The sequence below is a fragment of the Eleginops maclovinus genome, chromosome 7 (genome assembly GCF_036324505.1).
Source record: "Eleginops maclovinus isolate JMC-PN-2008 ecotype Puerto Natales chromosome 7, JC_Emac_rtc_rv5, whole genome shotgun sequence".
NCBI classification, from domain to species: Eukaryota; Metazoa; Chordata; class Actinopteri; order Perciformes; family Eleginopidae; genus Eleginops; species Eleginops maclovinus.
The window spans coordinates 25,354,049-25,370,482 of NC_086355.1; positions in this window are offsets into that span (position 1 = coordinate 25,354,049).

Consider the following 16,434-nt stretch of genomic DNA (forward strand, 5'->3'; position numbering starts at 1 on the left):
CATGAGGATAGGAAAACCTAGGTCAGCTAGGCTCGAATCCAAGCCATCCACAATACACAGCAATAATGAATTATAAACACATGGCTGTCATATTTAATGCAACAAGGCAGACGTTGAGTTTGTTGGAGTCACTGTGTTTGCACATTGCTGTGTCTGCTGTTTATGCAGACAGCACTTAGCAGATGCAAAAGAAGCGTCAAACTGAGGGGGGAACCAAAACAGTTACATGCATGCTCACATTATAGACAGAGTCATCCAAAAGCAGCGACCAAATAAAACTTAGAAAACAACTTTGTTAAAGTTGGCCATTCAGTAGAGGACTGAGCAAAGTAACTGGAATTAAAACATTTGTAGGAAACCGCAGAGTTCTGCACAATATATCAGTGTTTGTCCAAAGTGAAATGGGTAGGGTCATTCTAAAAGCCTGAGAAGATTGTGAGGATTCCACATAAGACAAACATGTGCTTGGAGAATATTATAAGCCAAGTTAAGAATGAAAAAAAGCTGCAGAGATATCCCTGCAATCCCCTATTGCTGTCACTATTCAGACAGAAGACCTAAATCCCCAAGTTCCTTTATTTCAAGGAAATTTTAGCTCTCTCGGACACTGCAGCAGATGTTTGTGTTCACTCATGGTCATGTGATTTTAGGTCACTCAAAAGACACTGCAGAGTGTGCCAGGCCTGGCCAATGTGTCAACACTATGGCTTCCCCTCCGCACCGCAGAGGAAAAGACAGCAGCACAGTGGAGTCCTGTTCTCTGATACGAGCAGCCGACACCATGACCGCATGGAACTTACACGAGTGAGAAATGTTGGTACCCTAAAGTTGTTTTGGCAAAAAATGTTAACGAACAGCAATATTAGCATTCAAATGTTTATGGAACCCTTTTTTATTTTCACTAACTCCTGAACATCTGTCTCTTTAGCTGCTAAATGCTCATCTATGTTCACCAGCAGGTAAACTATGTCTGTCAGCTGTTTGTGATTTATCAGAGGTCTTCGTCAGTATTGGAAGAAGTTATCAGATCCTTTACTTAAGTAAAATTACAAATACTATAGTATTAAAATACCCCACTACAAGTAAAAGTCATGATTTCAAAATTCGACTCGTTTTACAGAAGGTATCTATTCGCATTATATTATTCTGGTTATTATAAAATCCTGTTTTTATACATTACATTTAAATTACATTTCAGTATTGTAGTTTTAGAGCAGTAGCATATTAACATACAGTATATGTGTTATTATGTGTACAAAGTAACTCGTAACTGTAAAAACGTGTAAAAAAAAGTTAAAAGTACAAAATACACCTTATAATAAAATGGAGTAGACATTTAAAGTAGCAGTAAATGGAAAATACTTATAATTTTATAAAAAATATTTCAAAAAAGTACTTATGTACAATACTTGAGTAAGTGTACTTAGTTACTTTACATTAATGTCTTTTCTTCCTGCTGAAATTGAGAGCAGGGAGGGTGCTGATACACACACCACCTGGATTACTGGTTGCTGTGTTTGGGACGTTTCTAGGCAACAACCTTTATAAAACATGGTCACCAGGTGCCAGATCGTAAGCAAGCATCCAAGAGGAAGCTACACAATAGCTAAAGCTGCACCAGATGTGGATAACGCTCATTCCAAATTGAGAGGAAATCTGAGGTTCGATTTCCTTGCTGGGGGGTAGGGGCCAACTTAGCATGTGGTTAAGCACCAAAACTGTTATCCTTCCAAACTTGAAGGGCGTATGTGATCCATATCTTTAAAATTCTTAGTTTTTGTTTGTTAAAGAAACTGGTAGTAGCAGCAAGTGCCAGTCTTTTCTAAACGTTTGCCTTCTTATGCTGAGTATTCATTGAGTCTTTTCCTGTAATCCAGTCACACACAAAGTGACAGGTGTTTAAGTAGTGAGCAGGGAATGTTATACAGTAAGGATAACATACTGCTCTGTATATAAAACACAGCATCTTCACTGGTTTTATTTATAGCAAGACAGACGCTGCGTGAGCACTCTGAAGCAGTGTGCAGCTGGACCTCACACACATATTTATAGCAAAGACCGCACATACACACAACCACACACACACACACACACACACACACACACACACACACACACACACACACACACACACACACACACACACACACACACACACACACACACACACACACACACACACACACACACACACACACACATGCATATATAGCTCCGGAAAATTAAGAGACCCCTTCAGCATTATCAGTTTCTCTGGTTTTATTATTGATAGGTATGTCTTTGAGTGAAATGCTTGTTTTCAATTCAACAGACACTGGAATGGCTGCCATACATGTAGAGATGTCATTATGTGTGTGTTTCACCAGTCACACCAAGTACACCCGCTAGGAGGGGTGTGGCTCGGTCACCTAACATGTCCCTGTGCTGCTGCCATTGGTTTAAACGACTGCTGTGTAGCATCCAGGTGTACACATTTGCAGTTTTTATTTCAAGTTTTTCTTCACTGCCCCCAAGTGGCCAAAGAAAATCAGGTCCACTTCAGTCTGTTTTCTATAATGAAAAAAACAGACCATTCCCATACATACGAGCAAACATGAATTGAGGTATTACCAACAGATTATCAGATAAATTAATACACATGTACTTACTCTGCTCGTTTTATTTGCAGTCAACAATAACCAGGCTTTATGTTAAGTCTTTACTTAATTCATTTTACCACAGGTATTTGTTTCTATTAATGTTCTTTGTTACCGTGGTCGTTGGGGGAGTTTACTTCATGGTTCAGCAAAAGGCGTGGCTCAGGGCTGAGGACTGATAAATACTGGGCCAAATGGGGACAAAGCATGTGCTCCATCTCAAAGGGGATGGGGATAAAGGGTCTATTTGTTTTCTATTTGGGCTGGTCATGCCACTACAAATGTTCCCTTTTGCATCATTGTGGGAGGTCACTTTGTTCATTTATTTTCTGTTGATCTGTTATTTAGACCTGGTTATAAAAAGTATTGGTTTATAATGTTATACTATCTTTTGAGTAAATAAAAAAACCCAGCTCATTTGAACATCTCCAGTGTCCTGTTGCCTGTTCATAACAGTGCAGCGAATGTCTTCACAGGTACATTCCCTCTGATTCTATCTTATTGTTTATGAATGATGTTGCAAATCAAGCTTACATTCACATATATGCAAATGACTGTAATACACGGTTTACACATTTCATAAAAACCTTATGTAAACCGTACATTATGCTCTGGGCTTACCGGGAAATACTGTCTAATTGGCTCAACTTCAGCTGCTACTTTATTGCAAACTGAAATCTTGTTCATATCAATTAGAATGTCAACAACTGCTATAGATGCCAATATGTAGAAATCAATTCGAAATACATGTTTGTTTTCTATGCAGGACATCTCTTTGCAAACTTAAACTCATTTGAAGTCGAGAGATCATTGAAATGAGTCACATGGGGCTCAAACCTGAGGCTGGGGGGACCTGCACACCCAATCCCCGCTTCAACTGAAGGATGTGACGTGACATGTGTGGCACAGATGAGAGGAGGATCAATGAGTAAGTTAAAGAGGGGGGGGGGGGGCTGTGGGCAGTCCCACACAGCTGGAGAGTATTAGTCCGTCTGACACCTAGCAGATGTGTGTTCTAGCCCCATGGCCAAGATACTGTCAGCCTGCAGGACCAGTTCAAGTGTTTAATGTCATGCTCTTGAACTCATTTCCAAAACCTATTCACTATGGCACACATTTAACCAAACTTGGGTCATATGACCTTAATCAATCAACACTCTAAAATGACAAAATGCATCACGGTGTGAATGGTAACTCATCCCTTATGTCTTGCAATTAAAAGCGGTTGGTTCCTAAAGACAGAAAATTGAAGCGGTTTTCACTGAGATAACTGGTTTCTGAAAAAGGTTCCAACCTTCCAAACATTTGCCTGCATTCTGGAGAAAGAACACGAGCTGAAGCTGTTATATACACCATCAAAAAATCCTTTGTTAAGAATCCTCCCGGTGCACCTCTGCCAATAATTATTCAGATACTAGCTTCCAACTGCCGCATTGTCGTAACACTGATAGTAAATTTTGTGAAAATATTTCAAACAAATCAAACGACTTCTGGAGCACACACAAGTTTCCAAGTTTGGATTTTGAAAGGTTACCAGGTTCTTCTCTGTCTCACAGCAACGGACTGCATGCAAACACAAAACTGTGTGAAGGTGGGAACTCAGGGAGTTAATCCCAATGTAATTTAATTTGACTGTGACCTGGAAGCATCAAATATGACCACATGCACACAGTGCAGTGAAAACACAGCTGAATTCCGCTGAGCCTGCTTGGACAGCATGGTAGGGGAAGATTTATGGCTCACACCTGGTTTGTTTAACAGTGCAGCCCACCACCAACCCCACCCTACCTATTCTGTCCGATGGAAGAAAAAGTCCTCATGGTTCTCCTGGCTCTTCTGGCCAGTATTGTGGAAAATAATCTCTTCAAACTTTTCCACCGCTGCACTGTTTTCAGAGAGGGTGTGGTTTTAGGCTGCTGCCGCTGCTGCATTGGGGACATGTAACCATCCAACTGCTCCTCTTTACAGCTAACATTTTGAAGAGATTCTCTAATAACACGTAATGGAAGGACCAGACGATGATTTCATCAAAAAGATAAAGTGCTCAAATGTAAAAACGATTAATGAAATGTCTCTTCACATAATATACAGCTTACTTGGTAGGTGTCTGTTGCATTATGCGGTGCTTTCACCACAAATCTGCATTCTACAACAGCAAATGCATCATACATTGACACTACTCATATCTCTAACACTGATCAGGGATTTTTTTAACACTTTTTTAGTAGATTAAGCTTTGCACAAACCAAGACCTTCAAAAGAATAGAAAGACTAAGAGATTTTTGAAGACAAAGAGAGTATACTCTACACGCTCTACACTCACATGTCTCATATGACATTGCTGAGGTCTCCTGCTTCCACCCTAATTGTGGCTCACCTCTTGCCCTTGCAGCACCCTCACCACTAAAGTGTAGGGTTAAGACATGCTGCTAAACGCACACTGTCTGATATTTATGACCTATAAGCCAAAAGTGCAGTGCAGCCTATGATCATGACACCAACCATGAGCTTACATGTTATGACTACAAAACTTTTCTATGGTCAATAAACTATTTATATTCAAAAAAGAGTGCAAACAAGGTCAATCCTTACAGAAATAAAGCAAGCATGCATTCCTGAAAAAGAAAGTCGAAACCTCCTTCTCCAAGAGCAATTATCTTGCAAATCACATATTGAACTTACCCTGAGCTGAAGATGTAGTCCACTGTATTTGTTTTTGAAGAAAAAGGAAAATCAGTTATGTAAAATGACTGCAAGCTGGACTTTTGGTCATTATCTTCCTGGTAAATTCCCCTTTGCTGGCTTTTCCAGCACCTCCCAGAGGAAGGTGGTGGAGCAGAGCTTTAATAAGGTCACTGATAAGAGATGTGCAGAGAGAGGGTCATGAGTGAAGGGAGGAAATGTCGGAGACAGAAAGAGACAGACACTCTCTCGGTTGCAAACCAGAGGAGCTGTGGTGCTAAGATCAAGGCTGGGATGGGACAAACGTTCAAACTTTTGGAGCTCTGCCACCTCTTTCTTCCTCCTCCCACTTAAAGGGGAAAAAGAAAAAGAAGAAGGAGAGGAGAGGGAGAGGGAGAGCGGGAGGGAGAAAGAAGTAAATGAAAACCAGACACATAGCCCTGTTTGGTCTGGATGTGAGCAGTGGGTAGGATGATGTCACAAATCTGTAGCAGGATTTTCTTCTTACCTTTTCCTACATTCTGCCTTCATCCCCCTCCACGTCTTTGGGGCCTTTTTTCTAACATTCCAGCTATTTGGATGTTCATTGCTACATGAAAAAAAGACGTGACATGATGGTGTATCAACAGCTGATAGACATCATGGAAAGTTATCTCACCAAATTGCGCACACAGACACACACACACACACACACACACACACACACACACACACACACACACACACACACACACACACACACACACACACACACACACACACACACACACACACACACACACACACACACACACACACACACACACACACACACACACACACACACACACACACACACACACACACACACACACACACACACGTATATCTCTCTAAGGAATGTGCAAGACAGTGTCCTGGCTAAGGTTGAAAATATGAATGCCATGAGTGTCATTTTTCCACAACTATAAAGTTGCTGCCTAGTATATCACTAATAAGATGTTTTTGATGAACGACAGAGTGATAAATCCACACGTTACAGATGTATCTGATGGAAAAACACCTCACTTCATAAGCATGTAGGAGTTTATGAGAGTGTAGCATCCAAACTGCATGCCATATATAAAGCTTGTTTTAAAGATGTAGAGCATTCCAGCTGGGGAAATGATACAGAAAGGATACTTTGAATCTATAGCCTTCATTCTCAGATGTGGTGTTGCAAAATAAGATATCATATTTTCAAAGGACTTGTTAAAGATGGTCCTCGGAGTGATGAACCCACAGAGTACTTTTCTGAATCCTGCAGACCACTCAGCTCAAAGCAACATTTTAGACCCTTAAAGTACATTGATTTGAGAATGGCTTTAAAGTCTGCAAAATCTTGTGTCTCTGGTCATTCTAAGAACAGCAGCAGGCAGCTGTTTCCACTGAGAAATCCTCAGGCAAGCCAGCCTGTTCTCATCCCGACTTCGTCACGCATGGTGTCACCTTTTTGAGGCTGTGAGCAGCTCTCTGTGTTGTGATGCTCTGCCACACTCACAGTTTTTGACATTTCCTGAACTTTTTTGAATTCAAACATAACCCAACACGTATGCTCCCCTGGATTGAAGATGCTGTATGACCAAGCTCGACCTCCTCTGTTAACCCCCTGTACACCACCTGCTGGCACCAAACGGCAGACAGACACAGCAACTAGCTGTTTAACATAATAGAGCACTTTAAGCTAATTAGCTCACTTCTCTCAGGAATCAAACCAGAGTTCAAAGGAAAGTGAATACATATGAGAACAATGCCTTTTGGCAAAAGGAAATTGATTCATGTTAACATCTTTAAATGTGTTTCTGATCATTTGTTAAAGGCTGTGATGTGAGGGTTTGCTGCAGTTTTCCTCTACTCAACAAAACCTTCTTTGTATAGCCAAAAGAAAAATGTAAACTTTGTCTTTACCTGTTTAGGCTTACAGAGAAACAATCCTATGCTTATGTGGCATTGTGTTGGTTGTGTTCTCCTACACAATGCATTAATAGTATGGAATGCTTTATAATGAATAAAGTGGACTACACAATGTCAACAGGAAGGAACCATCAGCAGCAGTCTGCTGTTCAGGTTCAGGCCAAAGAAAGGGAGGACTGCAGCAGCATTTCTCTGTCAGTAAGCTAAAACAGACTTGGTTCCCAGAGGTCAGTTTGCTGTCAAATATACTCCATCAAATTTGTCTGAATAAAAGTTGAAATGTAATCTTCAACAGCAGTTGATTATCAGGCTGTGTAAGTTTTGTTACCCCAAAGAACCATCTCTGCATGAATACTGTATCGCTTACTTGCTTAGAGGAGGCTCAGAATGCACCATATGGAACTGTTTAAAACACTGGCCAACTGCATTCATGTTCCTTCATCTGTAGGTTATTACTCACACCAACCAATATTTTTTGCAAAGCATTGCACTGTTGTAGCAGTGCTAGGCAACCACTGTTGTTATAGTCATTGAGTTACAAGCTGTTATATGTTCTGAGAGAACACGTTTGCTGCTGCTAGATTCCAGACCCATTGTACAAAATGACTAGAATCTTCTTTGATGATGATTGGTAGCTGAAGTTGTCCTTTTCTTAGTTAAGATTGGGGAACAATTCTAACATGGAATATTAATCTATGTTCAAGATCAAAGCAGGAAGTGTGCAGATTAACTACATCGGAATATTCCCTCATCATGTAGGAAACATGTCGTACAAATATTCCCTTGCGGGAGAGCACAAACCCAAAACAGAGGCTTTCAAATCAAAACCTGTCACACAGTGTGACACAAACCAAAAAGGATATTGTTGATGATCTCAGTGTCTCGATGTCTCGCTAACAGCTTTTGACAATTATCCTGAGATGTGAAGGTAGAGCTGACATCTGTGCTGCAGAGATCCTTTGATGCACGCCACCAAGGTGAATTCATGTGGGTGGATCAGTCACATTGTTTCCTGTGACGCTCTACCCTGACTGTTGTTTCTTTCATTAATAACTGCCAGCTTTCATTACACACAGGTATTCCCTGCGTATATAAACACATTGTATTATTGACACCCAACTTATTTTTAGTCGATAATCTGAAATGTTGGGATAGTTTCACCATTAAAATGCTTTTTGATTACATTTCTGACAAGAAATGTATATTTTATTTTGAGAATCTACGTTCAGTGGAGGATCTGTGGTTTGATAGATGTTACAAAGGTTATTTCTGGTCTCGCCAGGAATATGTGGTAATTTGTGAGAGAACAACATCACTCAACTTTGGTTCATTTAAAGATAAAAAACTAGAACATTTCCTTCAAACTTCAGGTGATGTCCGGGTGTGGCTGCAGCATCACAAGGTTCTTATAGTAGGGGAAACTATGAAAAGCATATGAAATGTCCTCAAGCTCTATAAAACTGTGAATACAAACCTTGTTTATTGTATTCTTTAATAAGAGCATGACACTCCCCTCTGTATAACTGGAGTATTCAATCTGGTTTCTGGAAGTAGCTTTCCTTGCCTGTGAAGACGTGACCATTAGGAACAAACTGTTCACTGGTGTGAGGAAAATGCACATGTTGATTCCACCAACACACTTGTTTCCATCGCAGCACTGGCAAATAAATGGGTGGAGATGGATTGGTCTTACGTCAGTCCAGCCGCGTGATGAGGAAAGTATTAATACTCACAGTAACGGTGGATGGAGAACAGAAGGAGGTGCAAATGGGGTGAACAACACTGAGCACTTTACCTTGTTAAAGCCTTCAAGCTTCACACACACACACACACACACACACACACACACACACACACACACACACACACACACACACACACACACACACACACACACACACACACACACACACACACACACACACACACACACACACACACACACACACACACACACACACACACACACACACACACACACACACACACACACACACACACACACACACACACACACACACAGCTCTCAGGAGAAATCCATTGTGCACCTAAGGGTTATGGGTATTTTAACATAACTTCTACCATTTCTAACTTCTCCTCTGTTCTGATGTGTTGAGATTGTATGAAAGTTGTTATTTTTTGTATTATAGCTATCAGAATTGAATTAATACCCTAACTAATATAAAGTGGGTTTATTTGTAGTTTATCTTTTGAATCAAGGCCAAAATAACTTATCTACTATCACAAAATCCTGGGGCTAGTCTGCAAATTTCACCCGGAGTTTGATTGAAACAAACCAAACAGGTTCGATGAATAATAATAGCAGGGAAATTAACAATTTGTAATTATAGGATATTAAAACCATAATCCAGCATACTAGACTCTCAGATTTTAGGCAGACAAAAAGGATGACAAGTATTACCAAGCTAGGTTCTGAAAAACTCAACGGTCACTTTAGGGAGAGTTGTTCACTACATTCTAAACAATGAACACTATAGCAAAGACGTACACTGAATATAAAGACTCTGAGACTTGACACACTTTGTATGAATGACCTTACATTGCATATAAATTAAGTTCAAAAAGAAGGATACGATAATCTTAGAATATTCGTCTAACCCAGGGGTCTCAAACTCAATTTACCCGGGGGCCGTTAGAGGTAGAATCTGGGTGAGGCTGGGCCGCATCAGGTTTCCCTCAAGAAAAGTACTAAAAAACATTCCAATGTTATCAAATGTCTTTATTTTTATTTTTTAACACAAAATAAGATGAAAAAATTAATTAACAAATTCATAAGAAAAAAACAATCAATCAGTAATAAATAAATTAAATGAAAATAATACTAATAATAATACAGCAGATATAGAAGACTGAAGAAACCACATATAGTTGCTGACTAGAGAAATGTAATTATTATTATTCAGATTCAAATATCTGTATTAACAGTTCTTTAACGTTTAACTTTCTGAACATGAATGGAACATTGAACATAAACTGTTCTGAACATGGCTTCTTCTGCCTACTTCTTGCTGCTAGAGATCTGGCAGCGCTTCCTCTCACATAGCCGAGCCACATTTGGCTTAAGCAGGGATGAAGCAGTTGAGACCCTCAGTAGGGCTTGAAGATGCTCATCAGTAAGTCTGGACCTGTACTTGGACTTATTGAAGTTCAACGTAGAGAAGAGCTTTTCGCACAAGCATGTGCTCCCAAAAAGACACATGGTCCGCTTGAACATTCGTGAAAGCTCAGGGAAGCAATTCTCTCAAAAATTGCCCGAGCTTGTCTGCTTTTCCACTCACCTCCCTGAACTTGGCTTTGAGTTCAGAGTTGCACTGCAGGTCAATGAGCTCCATTTGAAGCACAGGAGGGGCATCTTGCACATCAAAGGAGAAGGAGTCCGCAAAAATTTGAAATGTGGCTCTGTGCGTCTTGAAGTCTGCAAATCTGTGATCAAATTCCTCCTGTAGCTTCAAAATGACATCCACATACTCCTCACCACTGAATGGTGTGCCTGCATCCATGAGTTCCTTGCATGCTGGAAAATGGCAAAGGTTTGTCTGAGAAAGCTGGGCTTTCCATAACATAAGTTTTGTAGAGAATGCTCTCACGTTGTCATAGGCAGCACTAACAAGTTGCCCCTGGCCTGGTAACTTCTTGTTCAGTACATTAAGCTCATGTGTGATATCAACACAAAAAGCTAAGTCCATGAGCCATTTGGGATCACTTAGCACAGGAACAGCAACCCCATCTTTCTCCATGAAGGCTTTCACTTCCGCTCTCAACTCAAAAAATCTCTTCAACATGTTTCCCCTGCTGAGCCAACGTACCTCGGTGAAGTAGAGCACATCCCCATATTCTGACTCCATTTCCTCAAAAAAAAAAAAGCACGGAACCTTCTGTGTTTTAAGCCCCTGGATCTGATTTAGTTGATGCATTTCACAACGAAAGACATCACATTGTCAAACTTCAGGCATTTGCTGCAAAGAGCCTGCTGATGGATAATGCAGTGCAGAGCAATGGCCTCCTCCACCAGACCATTTTTCCTCCCTAAAATTGATGGCGCTCCATCGGTTGTTATTCCAACAAACCTCTTCCATGGCAAACCGGCATTCTCAATGGCATCACACAGCTGGTGAAATATCTCCTGAGTGGTGGTCTGGCCATGCATTGGAATCACTGTGAGCAACCCCTCTATGACTTCAAAATTGTCATCAACACCACGGACATAGATTGCGAGCTGGGCAGTGTCCGTGATGTCTGTGGTCTCATCAAGAGCGACTGAGTATACACTGAAACATTTTGCTTTCTCACACAGTTGATCATAAATGTCACTTGACAGGTCAGAAATGCTCTCTGCCACGGTGTTGGCAGAAAGGCTGATGTTGCTAAACTGACCTTTATTTTCTGGACAGACAATACTTGCAGCCTGTAATATACACTTTTTGACAAATTCACCTTCTGTGAATGGCTTTCCTGCTTTAGCAATCATCTCACTAACCACGTAGCTAGCTTCGACTGCTGCATCATTCTCTTTGGTTGCTTTCTTAAAGAAATCTTGTTGTCTCAGTAGATATGTTTTAAGATTAGCAACCCGGTTGGCTCTCGCATCTCCCTGGTATTTTGCATACTCCTCAGCATGTCTAGTTGTGTAATGACGTTTCAAATTGTATTCTTTGTGCACTGCAACTTTCTCTGTGCAAATAAGACACGTCGGGATGCCCCTGTGTTCAACAAAGAAATATTGCACTTCCCACTTTTCCTGAAATTGTCTGTGCTCATCACCAACCTTTCGCTTCACTGCAGGCTTTGAAAAAGACATGTTTGGGGCTGTGTAATATATATTTCCACTTGGTGTCACTGTCGCGTTGAAGTTTCAGTGTTTAGCCGATCCGTCTTTTCCGCTTCTTTTTCTGTCCCGCTGAGCAGCAATTTCCGCGGCCGCCTCCGCTTCTGAGCCCGCGGCCGATGTCCCGCCCCCGAGAGCAATATACCCCACCGTGATTGGTAGGTTCGTTCAGCTCTGCACACAACACTGAAAAGTGCCATTCGTATCAAACTCGCGGGCCGCATTAACATTAAACTTTCATATTGAGGTGGGGGCCGCAAACTATTGTCTTGAGGGCCGCAGTGGGCCCGCGGGCCGCAAGTTTGAGACCCCTGGTCTAACCCTTATCAATTCAGATGTAATTGACAGCATGACTGAAGTCAGGGATGAGTTAAAGGGAGAATTTACCAATGTTTGTGTGCTTGTCCAATCAGTCTTGATACAAATGTAACAGATTGAATAAATTCCTCATTGCCTGCTGTATTGATATAGATCAGATTTCTCCTGCTGAGTCGGCAGTGCGTTAGTGGATCATGTAGTCTTGCAAAGCCAAAGCAGCATTAGCCTCTCTCCGCTGAATTTCTTCAGCTCCATTCTCTGGTATGAATAAATTGGGCAGAGTATCAACCCTAACCTAAAATACGGTACATTTATCCTTATCCAAAATCTCTTCTGAACTCATATCTCGGAGGCCATTTTTAAGAGTATGCGTGCTAATTGGCTACCAGAAAAATCCAGACTAGAACAGTCATTCTTTCTTGCCCCGGACTGCTGGATCCAGGAAGAACCCCAGATTCTGCAGTTGGAGAATCAGCTTTCTCAGTAAATACAGCACACACTGAGGAATGTACTGCTTCAATAGACTATATTTACCATCTAAACTCAATTGAAACCAAGGCAGTCAATGTTTTTTTTAAACCAAGTTCGGGGTTGAAGTTCAGATGGAAAATATTGAGATTTAGATGGGCCAGGTGCAAGAGTACACTAGAGGCCTGCAGGGACTTTAAATCAAGGCCTGGTGAGAAGATGTGCTTTTCCTTCAAGCAGGATCATGTACTGTCCAGTGGTGGAAGAAGTACTCAGATTTGTTGCTTAAGCAAAAGCAACAAATCTTAATTTTAAGTATAAGTTACATTGTTACAACTAAAAGTCCTGCATTCAAAATCTTCCGAAAGTAAAAGCACTTCTTATGCGCAATGGCCCATTTCAGTAAAGAATACTGTATATTGAGGTACTGGGTTACTATTGGGAATATTGATGTGTTTTTATCACAACTGGAAAATGTAGAGCTAATTTGAATAACTTTACATACTGCTGCTGGATATCTTAACCTATAAATATATGTCAATGTTTATTTAATAATGGATTTAGACTTTGGTAATAAGAGTAACTATTAGCTAATAATCTAAAGCTAAACAAGAAATAGTAACAAAAGCTGTCAAATCAATGTAGTGAGTCAAAAGTATAATATTGGCTGGGTAAAATGTAGTGGAGTAGAAGTGTGAAGTAGCATTAACTGAGAATACTTAGGTACAAATACCTCACATTTGTATTGAAGTACAGTACTTGAGTAAATGTACTATTCATCACTGGTACTGTCCCCTTTGATGAGACTATGAACATCAGCACAGCTCCAACTCAGCCTCCACCCAAATAGTCCAGTGCTTCTAATCAGTGCTCTGTCATGTTCGATAAAATAAAAGGAACATGCTTGAATCTATTTCATGGTTTTCACATTCACTCAAATGGTAAAACGCTGACTGGCAAATATGCTGTACTTTCCACTTTCTGAGTGACTTTGACTAAGCACCACCCAATCACTCATGATAATATTATCCTTTTGGTTATTTTACCCTCCTACAATGAAGTGGAGAAATGGAACTACTGCACATAATGTACTCAATGAAAAATCTGTACAATAAAGGCTTTCAAAATCTCCTGTGATTTCCAGAGTCTTAGAGGTTCAAATATGTAGTGTAAGCCAGCAGAGAGGGTGGTACTCTGGGTTCCTTTCTTATGCTTCCAACAGGTGGCCCCATCCAAACCCCAGGCTACTGTTCATTTCCTGCTGTGGGATTTATCCATCCCATCTGGACATACGGGCCGAGGCATCAGTCTAAATATGGAACTTATCTAAAGATAATTCTGCTGAGACCTGACTGGAATAAGTGGCTCATTGGGCCTCAGTGGGTCAGAGTGAAATGCTGAGTAATGTTTGACTCAGCAGGGTGATGGAGGCTGGGCTTCTTGTTGTTTGAGGGGCAACCTGAGTGTGGTGAGAAAGCACTCATTTCCTCTCAGAGTTTATGGCTGTTATTTCTACAAATATTAATCAGTAATTCTACACTGAAAGGTCATTCACAAGACTCAAATTGAAAGTACTTACCAAAACATTATACATACATCAATATTATGGCTGTCAATCAAACACTTTACACTTAGTTACAGCAAATGCTCTTTAATTAATATCTGTTTCTAAATCAAAACATTTAAAGAAATGATTGTGGCACATCAGTAAAGCTTTGAATAAGGGGGCCATGGAAATTCAATCATTGTTTTCCAAATACATCTAGTTTTTTATCATTTTGTTACTTATCCCCTTGGCCTGAAACGTAGCACTACAGTTTATTTAGCATCAGTTTATTAACATTAACATTTAGTTATTATATTGTTTTGTTTATTTCATTTGTATTTATGAATACAAAATTACACTAAATCAGGTCCTTTAACAGCCCTAATTATTGTTGTTATTATTATTATTATATCAGTTGTTTTTGTTCTTCATGGGTAATGTAGTAATTCAATTTGTCTGTCGCTTCTGGTCTGTTTTTTTCCAAAAGCTGTGGAAGCTGTGGAAGACATTTGTACAAGAAACAATTCACGACAGAAATATTAGATTCTCAGACTACAGGCCTCAACAAGCAGCGCTGCACAAATACCGCTTCAAGAAGAGATACATATTCTTCTTTAGCCTGGTTAAAATAAATGAAGCGGATAAAAGCTTCTCCATCATATCATATTTCTGCGAGATTGGTATTTTAGTTCTAGTTAATTTTTGGGTTTATGTATTTAGTATAATGTTGATGTTTTTTTTTAATGGCTAATTGCTGAAATAGTTATAATGATCCAGTATGCAGTAATTGTTAGTGTTGTCTGTGTTAGGCCTTAGTTTAAAACATATTCTGATCAACCATTATTGTAATATATAGTACGTTTTTGTTTTTCTTTATTTTTAATAGGTTTGTTTGTCTTCTTAGTCAGTTTACTAAGTTCTACGAAAATACGAATACACCTTAAATTCGGACGAATCCTTTTTTATTTTGAAACCTGATTGGCAGCATCATTTATCTCTTTATTGCATTGTAGATTAGCCCATATATTAAACAACATGAAAATGTTTCCTAAACCATCACCAAAACAGCTCAACGGCGGCTCTTCTAATTTCGCAGGCTGTAGAAGTTCAACATGGACTCCAGCATACTCTGCAACTTTTAAAGGTGCACCATAGAGAGCATCTTCCCTTCTACAGGTGCACCATAGAGAGCATCCTGACCCTCTACAGGTGCACCATAGAGAGCATCCTGACCCTCTACAGGTGCACCATAGAGAGCATCCTGACCCTCTACAGGTGCACCATAGAGAGCAGCCTGACCGGCTGCATCACGGCCTGGTACGGCAGTTGCACCGCCATCAGCCGTAAGGCTCTACAGAGTGGGGTGAAAACTGCTCAGCACATCACCAGGACGGAGCTGCCATCCATGGAGGACCTCTACTCCAAGCGGCTCAGGAGGAAAGCCCACAGGATTATCAAAAAACCCCATCACCCCAGCAACAAATGGTTGGGGGGTGGTGGCAAAGTGGTTAGGGGCTTGGCCTAGGAACTGGGAGGTCACCAGTTCAAGTCCTTGAAAGACCAAGTGCTACCGTGGTGTCCCTGCGCAAGGCACCGTTCTCTACACTGCTCCCTGGGTGCCATACACATGGCAGCCCAGTGCTCCTAACACTAGGATGGGTCAAATGCAGAATGTGAATTTCCCCACGGGGATTAGAAAAGGTACATCTCTCTTTTTTTTTTCTGTCTGGCAGGCATCAGAATTAAAAAAACCACCAGACTCAGAGACAGTTTCATTCCACAGGCCATAACACTGCGAAACACCTGAGCTCTGTGAAGTGCCTCCATCAGCATTCATCTGTTGTCATCTAACAATTTATTTATCAAAATAGCTATCACTGTAAAAAAAACAAGTATTTCATCTTACTTTACAATATTTATCTTTACATTCTGTTCTTGTATATATTTAGGTGTATATAGATTTCTGCCTGCACTATTTTATTACTCTTATTTTATTTTTGAATTAT